Consider the following 13,000-nt stretch of genomic DNA (forward strand, 5'->3'; position numbering starts at 1 on the left):
CAGACTAGTGGCCTATCAGGCCGAAGCTTATCCCGGTTTCCGTAGCATAAAGCAAGTAGGAGTATTTCTACTCCCCCCTGGATAGAATACTATAAATTCATCGCAGGGTTACACCTCGGTATTAAATTCGTCGGTACTCATGCCTATCATTTATACACATGGGAGGAGACAGGCACTATGAGGGTGTCTTGTCCAAGTCCGCTCGATGCGGAGTCCAGCGCACTAATGATTAGGCATCCGCGCTTCTCCAGTAGAAAGGAAAACCCAAACAGAAAACCAAGTTGGGTGTGGGTAGTAATCCATTCCTGAAAGAGTTATATCCGAGAACCTGAAACCACGAACATAAATCAGACGTCTGGCTGCCTCGCGTCAGTGGCGATACTGCAAGCCCGGGGGGGGGGGGGGCACTCCCCTATATGGCCTATACGGGGACGTGCCGCTGGATAGGGTATGGTTTTGACTCCTCCGGCCCTGAACAGGGTATATGATTTCAAGCTCCTCTGTCCTAAACAGGACCTGAACCTGTCCTAGACAGGGTATGACTGCAAGACTGTCGTCGAGTACCGTATTTATATTGTTTTCTCTTTCGCTTCAATGAAAAGCATATTTTTATTTGGTGGGATCGGTTTTCGGATTTCAATGCGTCGAACATCGCGTACGGGACGCAATCACAAAAAGCGTAAATGATTGTCGATGTTGTCCTCTGTCCTAAATAGGGTCTTAAAATAGGGGGATGTTGTCCTACACAGGGTAGGTATTTTAAGTTTTTATTGTTCTAAACAGGGTCAGGGTTTCAAACCCCCAGCGGCACCCCTTTACCTTATCATAAGTCAAGTACTCCCCCCCCGGGACTGCAAGCAAGCAAAGGATGAGTCGAAGATGAACACAGCTAGGAATCGAACGCAATTAACTAGCAATGGTGTCGAAGAAGAAGAAGAAGAATTTGTAGTTGTTGTTTCTTGCTTCGTGCGGCGTTGTTGCGTACAGCGAGTCTCCGTTTACATATCCTTAATATGTGCCACAGATAAAAAATTAAGAGTAGTGTTCAGACTCCTTTGTCTATGAGGTGATGGCCTCATCAACTATCACCTCACAGAAAGTTCGAGCTTATAAACTAAGTGTTAATTATAATACGAGCCCGAGTTTCTATGAGCGACTATCACTCATAGAAAACGAGGGCTAGAAGTCTTATTGTTTGAGTAGACACTATAAAAGATTCATTTATAACTGAACAGACCAATGGCAAAATGGATTCTTTTTGTTAATTACCTTCCCTCCGGATCGTGTCTGGTTGCTATCGCATTGCTGTAGTCAAAGGAGAAAATAGATCTAGAGTTTGAACAGTTCTTAGTAAGCGGTAGCGAGAAAAGGCGAAGGATCGTACAAGGACCTACAGGATTTCACTTTAACAAGGTTTCACAGTAACAAAAAAGCTAATTCTATAGTCGCACTAGGGCCAACTGGCTTGCAACCAACACTGTCCGAGTTTGCCGCGGTTACCGTAGCGTGAGGTGCTTACAGCAGCCATAGGTTTGGCTCCTGGTGCTTAGGAGTATTTCTTCTCCCAGGCAGTGGATTGGATGTAAGTCCACAGGTTGTGGGAGGGGTGGTGGCCTAGTGGTAACTGCCTGGACTCCGGATCGAGCGGCCCGGGTTCGAGACCTGGCCGGGGTTACTGTGTTGTGTTATTGGGCAAGACACTTCACTCTCATAGTGCCTCTCTCCACCCAGGCGTATAAATGGGTACCGGCGACATAATTTTGGGGAGGGTACCCTGCGATGGACTAGCATCAAATTCAGGGGGGAGTAGAAATCTTCCTACCCGCTTAATGCTACCGAAACCGGGATAAGCTCCGGCAGTATGGGCCGCATGGCTCAAGGCTTCCCCTTTTTCCCAGAGGTTAGAGCCCTACATTCTGTCATGCAGGTTTAATTTCTCCCTAACAGGTCACTGATCACTCCTACATGGGTGGAGAGAGGTAATTTGAGAGCAAGGTGTTGTACCCAGGAACACAAATAATGACCTCGCACAGCCCTTAAATCGGGCCGCTTGCCGATACGGAGCTCAATGTGTTAGCCATTAGGCCATCGCATGTATTAATCTATTCCAAATTGTGATAAACGTTTTTATACAAGACGGTACGTTATTGCTGATTTTGAAATCGATAAATCGTCTGCAAAGAACAGTTTCTCTCACTACACAGCAATACTAGCCGTTAGGGTCACGGAAGCAAAATTAACCTAATTCAACTTGAAATGAATAAAGACGTGGTATTTGATAGCTTTTCTAGGAACACAGCTGATTTTCTTCAACATAGTGAAGACACGGACAGAAGCCATCTGTGCATGCGCATATGAATTGTGTGAATTAAAAGGAAAATAAAGGAAATAGTTAAATTTCATGGAAATAATGTGCGTGTGTCACGCTTCGAATTCCTTGTATTAAAATACCCAGGGCCTCTGAAACAAACTATGCTATATTCATTATACTTAACCACATTATTGCCTTTTATGTTGTTTGTTTGTTGCAGTCGGCTTCAATAATGAGATGTAAATTTTTAGATCGGCGATTTTCCCCCTTTTTTTCACATAAGGACACGCAACTGCGAGAAACTGCAATTTATATTGCGCATGGATTCCGGTCTAACTCCATATACTTGATCAATCGTGCAAGTTAAGATAAAATCTAAATTACATTTTTTTTTTTTTTATTTCCATGCATTGGAAAGCAAAGACACACGCAAACTTCATTCTTTTGTCGATGATAATTTAGTAAAAGGTGCTGGATAATAGTTTAAAATAATGCTGTGCATTGGAACACTAAGGAAAAGCCAGAAAAATAATCTTTCGATTTAAAGCGAGTGGCGATAGGGATCAAGCTTGCATCCACCTACACAGTGTTCGCTGGCAGCATTGAAGACAAAACAAGAACAAATTAGAAAACGCAACTCAAGTGTAAATTGCTCAAATGAATTAATATGCCATGTAATCGATTTGAAATGGTTTTGAAAAAGCGGGCCTGCTTTATCAAGGGAATAGTGCAATGCTGCTTTTGAAAGTACTGTATGTTCAATTCCTCGATTCGTGAAGTATTAAAGCTTGGAGGTGATATTATGCGGTAAAACTATTCCTTTGTTGGCGTGATTAGCTCAAGTAATTGCTTTTTTGCCATTCCCTTTGCTGCAGATGTCTTGTGAGAAGCACTATTGACACATGACAGCTAAGGAGAAAGAGCCAGAATAACCTTTACTCCCACGCAGAGCTGGGCTATATACACTATGCCGCAGCCAGCTTAACCACCACAAAATGCAAGCAACTTACGCCCGCTTTTCACGAAAAACGTTTTATTAAAGTAGAAAACCAGAGCGGTAATGCGGTTTCGTGAAGGGAGCCTAGCCGAAAATCCAAGTAAGTAGCTGAAAATGTTTCGAAAACTTTGGATTTAGTTATTGAGCTACATATCCATTGCATTTAGGAGAGTATTTTCGACAATCTGCTCGCAGGTGACAAAATTTTAGTTCTTCTTTTGATGGATTTTTCACAGGCTTAAAAACTCAGTTTCTATTCACTTTTCAGTACATCATCACATTTAGCCCGTTGCTAAACTACCAAACTCTTCCACTCAGTTTCGATTCCTACATAGCCGTGCAACTTAATCATTTATAACTAACATCATTTGCAACGCTGCTAGCTAGCTTGGCACAGAAACATCAGCAAGCGACACTTTTTTCTTCGCAAAATTGTCGTCCTTTTTCTTTCTCGGTTCTGATAAAAAGTGAATTCTAAAAATATTCTCAAGGAGAAACGAACGAATTCGATTATAGACCTGCTTTTCCATGCTCAACACATCAAACATAATAATAAAAATACAATAAATTATAAAACTGGGAGTCAATAACCTAGAGTTGTTATTTGCATGGCTGTGGAATATGGACTGGGGTGCGTCACGCAAGGCAAGTTATTTCAGTTTTTCGGAGGTGAATAATTCTCCCTTGTCAGAAGACAAGAAAGGCGAATCGCTATGTTAAGCATTATCTCAGTGCAAACACGCAGATGAGTTAAAATAACAAGGAAACAACATCATTACTTATTTAAAATTTATTCCATTTTGGCTCTAAAATACGAAGAAAGCCAGGACGATAAGAAGGCAGGGAAACGAAACAAGCGAAAGTGCACCTTTTGCCTCAAAGACAGCCATTTTGTGTTTTTGATTTTGGTCTTGGTTTTTTTTTTATTTTCATTACTTTACTTGCTGCTTAAGCTGCTTGGAATCTGTTGAGTTTTTAATTATTACCTCAGTGCAAGAAAGTTGCAGCTGATCAAGGATATAAAAATAGAACGGCATAATACAATATCGTGTTGAATTTTATAGGAACTAGAAGTATTAAGCTCCAGTTTTCTGCACATGAAACCTGTTTTGTTGGAGAGTAAACTCACAGTTTTGGTTATTTTATAAAAGTTCAATGGCTAACACAGCTCATGATTAAAGCAATTTTTAGCATGGTCGCTGCATTCACTCGTCTTTATTGAGGAGAACGCCCACCTTGAATCTGCGACTGATTCAAATATCCTCCAAGAAACTTTATTTAACTTGCAAGGTGTACGATATTCGCGACAATGTTCGCCTATTTACAGTTCATTGAAGTTAGTCGTTAGAGTCGTGATAGTCTTCGTTCGTTCCTTCTTTCGTTCCTTTGTTCCTCCGTTCGTTCGTTATTTCGTTCGTTCGTTCGTTCGTTCGTTCGTTCGTTCGTTCGTTCGTTCGTTCGTTCGTTCGTTCGTTCGTTCGTCCTTTTAGTTCGTTCGTTCGTTATTTCGTTCGTTCGTTCGTTCTTTCGTTCGTTCGTTCGTTCGCTCTTTAGTTCGTTCGTTCGTTATTTCGTTCGTTCGTTTGTTCGTTCGTTCCTTCTTTCGTTCCTTTTTATCGTTTCTTTGTTCCTTCGTTCGTTAATTTGATCTTCGGTCGTTCCTTCATTTGTTCTTTCGTTCTCATTCGTTCGTTCTTCGTTCGTTCGCTCGCTCGCTCATTCGTTCGTTTGTTCTTTCGTTCATTCGTTCGCCTTCGTTCTTTTATAGTTTATTTCTTTGTTCGCTCGCTCGTTCGTTCGTTCTTTCGTTCGCTCGTTGGTTCATTGGTTGGTTCACTCCTTCCTTTTGATTCATTCCTTCGTACTTTTCTTTGTTTGTTCATTTATTCTTTCCTACTGCTTCGTTCTTTTACTTTCTCTGCGATACGAGTTAACTTAAATTCATCTGAACCACCACTCAACCTTACAATGATTCAAGCTCATTAACTTTAATGGTTGCTAGGTTAACTTTTCGTTCGCTAAAGCAAAATTTTCTTCCAATCGAAATCTGATTCGTCGTCAGTTATTTCCTCTTCTGTTTTTGTCGTCACTTTTCGTTGTTGGTCTGCCAATAGCGGCGTATGCGAACTATTTCTTTTCTAAACATGAAGTTCTAGATGGCTATAGTATCACATTCTTTCGTGTTTGAAGCATACCCGCGGAGATTTCACTCAGACTTTGTTGTTTCACAGCGTTTTCCGACGACATAACTCACTCCCACACGGTGGACTCACGTCACTGTGAAACACAATGGCGGACTCGTGATCTTTTAAAACCTAAGCGAAAGTCATTAACTTAGAAACCAAGAATTTATTATCAAGTTTATTATTCTGGGCCCTGTCGTTCAAAACGTGATAAAGCTAATCCTGGATTAGCGCCAATTTTGATTCAGTTTTTTTTAACTTCCCAGTGAGTTTTTCTGTTTATATTTTCTGTCTTCCAGTTTTGACATCGAATAATCTCAACTTTCAATCCTGGCCGCTTAATCGGCTTTCGAAAAACTTGGCCTTGAAGTTTAAGGCAACGGTCGAACCGGAATGTAGTCGTGGAATGCAACTGCCCCCGCCGTCGCTTATACCGGCACTAACCTTTGTAGCAACGGTGAATGATTGTAGGTGAATGAAGTAAGCTCCAAAACGGAGCCGAAACAATCACTATGCACCACCTAGTGATTTTGATCAGTGTTTCGCAACACTGTTGAACAATTATGAATCAAAGAACATCTCGAATTTTCTTGTACTATGTTGTTGTCAATTTTATGTTCAGCTGTTAAATTCATTGTTTTCAGTTTCTAAAGATTAAACGACGTACAATTACCTGTTCTGATCAGTTTTTCTGCTTATCCCGGGTTAAAACCTGAGTGAAACCAAATTAATTCCTTGAGAAAGATGTGACATTTAAGGTAATCGCAATTTTTTGCGCATTCTTTCAATAGGAGTCGAATAAGGGTCGAATTCATGTTCTTCCGCGAACCGTTTCTTATTTTTCCTCTATGAAATTTGCTGTGGGAAACAGACATAAGCACACTTCAGCCTAGAGGAATCGTTTAAAAATCAACAAGAATTTCCTTATTTTACCATTAATTCTTTTTATATGCAACCAAGATATTTCGAATTTTATTCAGCTTATAAAAAGTTGTTGGGATTTTATTCGACGCGAAAAGACTAAGGGGAAAAACATGCCAAAATATGAAGTGAGTTTGGGGTCTTTTTTGTTAATTTTATGCGCAGCCAAAAGGGAGGCTTTATTCTCAATGACGTGTAATAGTAACATGTATCTAACGCTCGCATTGAAAGGCCACGTTGAGGACTTTTTGTTACCTCAAATAATGACCAGTGTAAAGCTAAATCAGATCATAAACGTGTTCGTGCTTTTAGATATTGACTTAAAATAGGCCTAGGAAATTGCCTAAATTTAGGAGGCAAGAAGGAAAATGACTGAGAGAGAATTGAATTATCATGGCGGTATCATATACTGGAGTTTACAAGCCGCCATGTTTTCTTCCCTTCTTATTTTTAATTCAATTTGCTTTGCGCCAGACGGAGCAAATTTGAAGGGTGAAGTGACTTTAATACTTTTAAAACAAACCGTAACAAATTCGTGCGTCGAAACCTGTCCTTCACTAAAAGACGCCATATTAGATGAAACAGGAAAAAATACATATCCAGCAAACCAGGTGGAATTAATGCAAAAAAACGAGCAAAGGAGGCCTGCCTCCTGGCCTGGTTCTTTTTTCGAGAGCCTTCAATGAAAGCGTAATTCGCAGAAGAGAAAATTGGTCTCATGGACCTTATTTTTTATTATTTATTTTACGCTGCTTCGCGGGATCATTCGCTCGAAGTACCGTGTGTAGACGGGCTCGCTTCTAGTCTTAATAAATACTAAAATCAATGGCGAATATTAATTTTGTTTTAAAGTTATTTTGGTACGGTGTATTGCACAATACGTTCTGAGGAGTTAACTCTACTTCCTCCTTAATGGTACATTTCTTCTGAAAATGGCGGGAAATTACCCGAAGATTCACATGTGGATTTCGAAACACCGGCATTGAAAACCAAAACGCTTACTGAGAAATTTCAACAAGAAACGAAGCCGTCGCTTTGCAGTGACAAAATGTACTGAAATAAATGGGTTTTGAGCTGCAAAAATTGTGCTTATAGATAACTGTGTCCACAATTCCACTTTATGATACAATTTTAATCATGCTTAACCTACACTGAAATAAAAGTATATCAGGCAGGCTTTGGTCTATTTTTAGAGTTCCTCGCATCTAATGAATAATGCAGTCATTTTCTTTATTTTGTAAGCGACTCGCGTGGGTGGAAAAACCCATGAAAATCGAGCAATAAAATTGAAGCAGTCGACGATGGGAATTCTATATTATAAATGTTCCTTTAAAATGCAGCTGTTTAGACGGAGACAATGTAGATCTCGACAAATAGGACGCAATTTCTTCCATTATCAATAGAAAATCAACCACTTTTATTTTTGGAAGCTAAAAATAACCTTCAGCTTTTTTGTTGTTTGCCGTATAATGAGTTAGTTTTAGTGGGCCGCTAACGGCTCCCCGGCAAAACATTTTCTGCTATAGTCGCTAGCTTAATGTTTTCGATAAAACAGCAATAAATGAGTGATCTATCGGCTCATTCCTGCTTCGTTTTTTCTTTTGCAAGCAAAAAGGCTAAATTCTACACAATGAATTTATGCAATTGTGTCTTCCGGCGAGAGCGAAAGATGATGCAATAGTGATCATGTATTCCCCGACTTTTTATATTTGGACGGATTTTTATGTGGTTTGTTTTAAATGCGAAATCTTTTAACGGCAGACTCATATTTATGTCTGACAGTTGAATATTCTGGGGAATTATACGAAAAGATAAAGTTCGACTTCGCAGTCATTTTAATTTCAAGCACGAACCAATAGAAAGCCAGATATGATCAGACTCGCTACCCACCACCCACGCACTCTACTGTTAAGAAGCGAAAAATTAGCATCTTAGCTGGTTTTTTATCGCTTGACACGCGGTAAATATATCTCAACGAACTCCCTCGCTTTTCTACGGAGTTCAAATCTTATTTTCAAGAGGAATTCCCGCACAAGTGGAAGCCCTCTTCGGCTTCTAGGGAGTGTAATCTACAAGACGCCATAAAAATGACGGAACAGGGACGATTTTTGCAAGTCTTTCACTGTGTGAATTGAACAGCGCTTTAGAACGTAGTACTCTCGCACAAAAATCTCTTGGACATCGAAGTTGTGCTTTTCCTTGAAGATTCTGGCTCGTGGTTTCAACACCAGGCAATTTTACAGCATCTGCGTGTACTTAAAAAAGGAAAACTTAAAAGACAGCCTGCTTCATGTAGTTATCACTGACACCTGAGTGTATGCACTCCGTCAAGCTATCCTGGCGTAAGTTTGTAAGTTGGAAAGGGTCAAACTGTTTTATTATTTAATGTCACTACAGAAAACTCTTAAACAGGTTTCCTGCTTTACTAAGTGCGTTAAGTAAAGAACTGTAATGTAGGAGAACCCGTAAAACAACAAATGGAAAAAACATGAACGGGCAGGCCGGGTGTCTTGAAACCGAGGTTGCAGTAGACTTGATGTAGTATGCGACCATGATGGTTTTTTAAATATTTATTTTTTTGCTCAGTATAGTTAAACTGCGAATCAATAGAATTAATCAGGAGATATCACTGCAGATAAATTTAAGATTGCTATGAGAAAATCTTTTTGTTGCAAGACGGATTTGAATTTAGGGATTCGTAGCAAACTTCATTTCAGCTCGGAAGGCTTTCCTTCTGAATTATATACTTCACACGGTCTAGATAATATACTACTTTTACAACAGCAAGTTCTAATATCTTGGAAGAAGAATACTTGCTGACTAAAACAGCCTTAAATGAACGTAAAATGAATCAAATTTGATGACATTGCAGTGGAAGAAGTCAACTACTAAATATAAAGCTGAAGACGGCCGTCGCGAGCTTTGAGAAGGATCTCCTCTTCAAAGGGAACATTTTGGTGAGTTTTAACTATCAATAGAATGCTTTGATGTGAAAAATCTAGCATGGCATGCTTGCAAACTGAGAAAAATCTTTTACAGCGAATAATTTAAGGATACCAGAAGCGTCGAGCAAAATTATACACCACAAAAACTGAGCTGCATCGCAGGTGAAACTGCGGTTTTGCCATTTACAGAATTGCTTCGAGGTCGTTTAGCGCTAGAGAATGCAGTTTTCGTGTTTTATTTGGGGCCACATCGATTTAGAAAGGAAAAGAATCTCACCAACTAGATGGACTATGATAAATACGAAGTTTCTGGTCAAAACGTAGTACTGAAAATAAGAAATAAATGTCGGATACTTCCGAGGATGATGTCTGCTCTTTAACAATAGTCAGCCAAAGATATTCGACGTGCTAGAATTTCCGGCCGATTCGATTCGAGCCTTCCAAAGACTTCACTCAGTCTTTATGAAGACTGTAGAAAGTACTAGAAACAAGACAGTACAGTTAATGGTGTAAAACTCTGCTCAGTGCGTCAGGGAACATTTCAGTCAAAGTAAGGCTTAATAGTTTCATGAAAGTTACTCGAGTACGATTTGAAAATCAGTTGTCAGTGGTTCGAGACTTGCTCAACTCAATTCAGTTCTAAGTTTAACGTAAGAAAAACGATAGATGATGGCCAAGTTTTTAAATAAAAGGTACAGTTTCGCCATGTAGTAAAAATTGAGTTTGTATTTGCATCAGGACGCACCGTTTTGGAGTCGTAGAACACTAAAGACCGTGTCGAAAGTTTATCTGTTGTACGTGTACTTGAAATGAGTTCGCGGTCATGGCTAGGAATAAGATTGTATTTTGTTCTGGCTTTTTATTCGTCTTCCTTTTACACTGTTAGATGGTTAATGGACGTAAAGGATGGAGAAAAAAAGAAAAATTTGATCTAAACATGTACATGCAATCGCAACGTTTCACGAAGAATTTGCCTGAGTTATTCAAATCGAATCGAAAGGACAAAAATGGCGTTTGCCGAAAACACCATTTCTGTCGATTCGAATCGGTTTAAGATTGCTCAGATTTAACTAGGATATTTCATATTACGACTTAAAAGTCAATTCACAAGATTAAAAGCACCTTTTCGTAGTCGGCAAATCCATGAAACTCAGACAAATGAGCCAAAAGTCGACTTTCCGTATCCTTGTCATTACACGCCCTAAGCTTGGCTTGGCGACGATATTCCGCCATCAAAAAGCAAAAAGGAGACTCAGTGAAATGCTAATAAAACACTAAAAGATCACTGATATAGTTTCACTAGGCGTTTTTCGGTAAATAATTGAATTATTCTATTTTAAAAATGGTAGATAGAGGTAAAAGATAGAGACAAAAACAGCGGAATCTCGATTTCTTGAACCTCCAAGGGAAATGAAAATCGGTTCGAGAAATCGGGAGTAAAATTACACTGTTTGACCTAGGGAAGGAAAACCACTTTTGGTTCGAGGGGAGCTAGATGGCGCAGTGGTGAGAGCACTCGCCTCCCACCAATGTGGTCCAGGTTCGATTCCCGGACTCGGTGTCATATGTGGGTTGAGTTTGTTTTTGGTTCTCGTCCTTGCTTCGAGGGTTTTTCTCCGGGTTCTCCGGTTTTCCTCCCTCCACAAAAAACCAACACTTCTAAATTCCAATTCGATCAGGAATACACGGCCCACAAGCTTCTAGCTTTAATCCTCACCGTGTATAAATAAAGGTAATTCATTTATTTATTTATAATCGAGGGTTCGAGAAATGGGGATTTCACTGTAGATCTTTATTGATTTGAGAAGAGTAATATACAGTGCACAAGCATCATGGTGAATTTGTTTGAGTTGTATAAACACTACTCTTGTTGTTGGTTCGATCCGATTTGAAATCGAATTAAACTTCGATGAATCATGTATTTCATAAATTAACCTGAATCCACAAGATTAACAAAATCTTTCTCTAGTTAGCAAAACTAGGAAAATCATTTGGGGAGCAGGATGGCGCAGTGGTGAGAGCACTCGCCTCCAACCAATGTGGCCCGGGTTCGATTCCCGGACTCGGCGTCATATGTGCGTTGAGTTTGTTGTTGGTTCTCGTCCTTGCTCCGATGGGTTTTCTCCGGGTTCTCCGGTTTTCCTTCCTCCACAAAAAATCAACACTTCCAAATTCCAATTCGATCAGGAATACACGGCCACACAAGCTTCTAGCTTTAACCTTCACCGTGTATAAATAAAGGTAATTCATTTATTTATTTATAATCGAGGGGTCGAGAAATCGGGATTTCACTGTAGATCTTTATTGATTTGAGAAGAGTAATATACAGTGCACAAGCATCATGGTGAATTTGTTTGAGTTATATAAACACTACTCTTGTTGTTGGTTCGATCCGATTTGAAATCGAATTAAACTTCGGTGAATCATATTTCATAAATTAAACTGAATTCACAAGATTAACAAAATCTTTCTCTAGTTAGCAAAACTAGGAAAATCATTTGGGGAGCAGGATGGCGCAGTGGTGAGAGCACTCGCCTCCAACCAATGTGGCCCGGGTTCGATTCCCGGACTCGGCGTCACATGTGGGTCGAGTTTGTTGTTGGTTCTCGTCCTTGCTCCGATGGTTTTTCTCCGGGTTCTCCGGTTTTCCTTCCTCCACAAAAAATCAACACTTCCAAATTCCAATTCGATCAGGAATACACGGCCACACAAGCTTCTAGCTTTAATCCTCACCGTGTATAAATAAAGGTAATTCATTTATTTATTTATAATCGAAGGCTCGAGAAATCGGGATTTTACTGTAGATATTTACTGATTTGAGAAGAGTATGCACAAGTATCATAGTGGAATTGTTTGAGTTATAAAAGCCATGATAGTTGTCGATTCGATCCGATTTCAAATCGAATTTAACTTCGATGATTCATTTGTCTTAACAAAATCTTTCTCTAGTTGGTAAAACTGGGAAACTCATCTTTAATTGGCTCTGCTTTTCTTTGTCATTGCACGCCCTTAGTAAGGAGTGGTGACATTTCGCCATTATACTGCTCAAAGGAAATATGTTGAAACACTAAAACATCAAGCAACGAACTTTCCCTTATTGGTGTTTTTCGGCGAATACTTCATTCAATCTATTTTAAACTGGTAAATGGAAGTCAAGAATAGAGACAAATAGATTTACATTGATTTGAAAAGGAGCCGGATCGAGTTCTGTTCCAGTGTCATGGAGAATTTGCTCGAGTTATAAACGCCCTTGTTGTTGAGTTTGTTGCATGGTGGTTCGATCAGATTTGAACTCGAATTTAACTCATGGATGATGCATATACTGTAGGTTATTCTACAAGTCTAACAACATCTATTCTAGTCAGCAAAACCTTGAAACTCCAGAAAATAAACCACGTGTTAAAGTTGGCTCTGCATTTCTCAGTCATTTCATGTCCTCAGCTTTAGGTGTGGAGAATATTTGGCCATCATCATGATAAAGCAGAATAAAAAGCTAGTGTAACACTAATATAAAATATCCCTTGGCATGACATTTTTTGTCAAATAATCGAGTCAGTTTTATATCATACAAAGTTGCCACAAATTCTTCGCTGTTTTCTCAAAACCTGATTTAGTCTCGGCTGTGCGAACTTCTGGGTTTGAG

Source organism: Oculina patagonica, chromosome 4 (genome assembly GCF_052425735.1).
Source record: "Oculina patagonica isolate OP01 chromosome 4, crgOcupat, whole genome shotgun sequence".
NCBI lineage: Eukaryota > Metazoa > Cnidaria > Anthozoa > Scleractinia > Oculinidae > Oculina > Oculina patagonica.